We start from the raw sequence: 2,741 nt of genomic DNA, 5'->3' as shown, positions 1-2,741 counted from the left end.
TCCCACATAGTGAGGTAGATATGTGGGGGCGTGTTAGAACGAGCCGTTTTAGGGGGGTGTGGCAGAGTCTTAACTTCGATAAAGAATATCTCTTTGGTTTTGAGACTTTAGTCTTTGCAACTTCAGGGATCTTATCTATGCACAATCAGCTTGTAACACTCCAAAGAGAAAGGAAAACTTGAAATCGCATCATATGACCCCTTTAAGCAAAACACGGTCAGGTCAAAGTGTCTGAATAATGTTTGGCCCCAAATGTTTATCAATTTTACTGGTAGTCCTGTATGAAGAATTTTTGCGTATAATACGGTATGTCACAGTTTACTTTATTTTGCTATCCTCACCTACATTAGTAAAAAAATAGATATAAAAAATTATATCTGGCGTCTGCATAATTTTTGGTTTGACTGTACATAAATAAAATAAAATAATAAAATAAAATAAAAGATTTTCCCAGTAGCACAAAAACAGCAGAACATTTTCTGGATGTTGCTGAGATGAAATAATGAAATGAATCCGCTTTAGTCAACTACACATAACGCTTTTCACCTAAGATTTGCGGCTTTCTATTTTATTTGGGGGATAAACAGCTGCGCTGTTTGTTTTTCAGTCATTTATACCTCTTCTGGAAACAAAGTAGCATCTGAAACGAACCAGTTACAAAACGAATCCAGTTGATCCCGTTTCTAAATCTCCTTGGTTACGATGCTGCTACAGTCTTAGCGGCAGGAACCGAAGCTTAGTGATCCCGCGTCTGATTGGCTCATTCCTACCTCTGCTCGTCTCCCATTGGTCGCCTTTACAAATACGCTCGGCTCATTGCATAGCGAGCCCACCCTTTCTACTAGAATCTAAACACCGTTTTAAAAAAGCTTGGATGATTTTGTAAATAGGTTTGCTTACCGTGATATCTGTGGAAAAGCGGCTACTGGATATTTCGTAGTGGATTATTTCTACCCGTTGATGAATTGAAGGGAGAGGTAAAACTGGAATCTTGCTGCTGGATTATGTATTGTGTGATGCTCGCGAGGACGGGAATCTGTTGACGTTTTTTTTCCCACATTCACATTCCATGTCCAGACATTCCATTGGCGCGCACCTGCTCACCGTTAAAGAGTCTCAACATTAAAGCGTTCTGACGGACAGCTGTCAGAAAAACACCACAAGCTTTAAAGTTATAGCCGTGCGATGAGCGCTAGCTCGGATTTATTGCATTGTTTCGGCGTTCTGTTGGCGGGCTGTATAGATGTGATGGTTAATAACACTCAGTGCATGCACATGTTTTCATTTGTAAGCGATTTGATTTAAAAAAAAAAAAACGCAATTTAGCCGCGAAATGTGGCGTTTCTGTGCAGTTTTACGTCCCTTCGGTCGTGTCGTAGGAAACTGTCCCGTGAGGCTGTGAGAGAATGAAGCGCATGTTTACGTCACACAGGTGTATTTCTATAAACAGTGTTATTTTGCCATTTCAGTGTTTATTAAAGCGTGTTGTGCATAATACGGTTGGATAGGGGTGAGGGAATTAGATTATCTAACATCAAATTAAAGAGGCGCCTTTGTTCTCCTACTATTTCGTTCTTTCTTCGATGTAAAATGATTTGTCAGGTAAAACGTGCTTCAAATGGTAACATCCAAATCAACTTGTTTTATTCAATATTATTTAATAAACCTGGCTGCACCAACAGAGTTAATTTCTAAATGTCAGATCATATTTTGCACAGTTTCACTTTATACAGTGCAAATTGGTGGTCTACGGTAAAATGAAACATCCTTTTGCAACATCAGTCTGCCAGAGTTGCTCACACAGTCTTGAAGTCAACAACAGATCACATGCAGTGAGTCCTGGAGACTTTGCATTGCATTTCAAACCCAGAGGCCATGTTGCTGTAATAGCTACCTTCAGTTTATTGTTTCTGTGCGTTGGCCTTGGTCTGCACCCTTTCAGAAATGTTATGCAATCAAACCCCATTTATAAATTGAAGTGATGTAAGCCTTTCCTGTGTATTTGTATAAAAGGCAGAAAAAAAAGACAGAGATGTTTAATAAAAAGCACCTTTTCCTTTTGACTGAACAGTGTTCTCTCAAATGTGATTTTCTGAACATGCATGTTCTTTGCATGCTCTTTGTTGTTGTTCTGACGTGCAGCAGATGCACTCAGGAGTATGTCTGTTTGTAGTGCAAGAGTACAGTTATGGTTCCTTAAGGTCTTTCCGGTGTTTGCGTGTTCTTGATGGTTCAACAACTTCTGCATTTCAGATCAGAAGGACGTTTAACACACCAAGAGAAATTCTTAGTAGAATTATGAGTTGTGAGAGTTTATGAGCCCACCACACCTGGAGTGTTAATAGCTGAAGTGTTATTGTTTGGGGCCCTGGGTGTTAAAAGTATAACAGTTTAATATGATTCTGTTATGCTTTCTGTTTTTCATTGATCTGCTAAGCAACATTTTGTTCTTCTAATTCAAGTTTCTTAGTACATTTTGAGTAATTTTCTTCTCTTTTTTGTTTAATGTTTTAGTTCTTCTTTTCCTCTCTTTCTGCTTTTCCATTGTGTCTTCCTGCTTCTCTATATGTTTATTCTCGAGTGACCGCCCCCATCCGTTGAGTGTCCATGGAGACCAGGTGCACTGTGGCGGCCTGTGCGACCATGTGGTCATTGATTGGTTTGATTGTTCTGAGTTCATCCTCCTGAGCCCCACTGTGTGTGTGTGTGTGTGTGTGTGTGTGTGTGTGTGTGTGTGTGTG

General features: G+C 39.7%; 1 protein-coding gene across 9 annotated transcripts in view; it reads left to right on the top strand.

The window, feature by feature from the left end:
* epb41a (erythrocyte membrane protein band 4.1a) overlaps positions 1 to 2,741 on the top strand; it is an 86,769-nt gene that overhangs the window by 12,051 nt on the left and 71,977 nt on the right. For 8 of the 9 annotated variants that reach the window (XM_016487544.1, XM_016487543.1, XM_016487542.1 and 5 more), the window contains exon 1: positions 841 to 977. The exons of the other annotated variant lie outside the window; for it this stretch is intronic. The gene's annotated coding sequence lies outside the window, so the exon portion shown is untranslated. Of the gene's footprint in view, positions 1 to 840; positions 978 to 2,741 lie in introns of those variants that run through there. 9 annotated transcript variants of the gene reach the window in all.

The sequence above is a fragment of the Sinocyclocheilus anshuiensis genome, unplaced genomic scaffold, assembly GCF_001515605.1.
Source record: "Sinocyclocheilus anshuiensis isolate Anshui unplaced genomic scaffold, SAMN03320099.WGS_v1.1 scaffold369, whole genome shotgun sequence".
NCBI classification, from domain to species: domain Eukaryota; kingdom Metazoa; phylum Chordata; class Actinopteri; order Cypriniformes; family Cyprinidae; genus Sinocyclocheilus; species Sinocyclocheilus anshuiensis.
The sequence above is the reverse complement of the archived record's forward strand: the minus strand, read 5'-3'. Positions and strand labels throughout refer to the sequence as shown.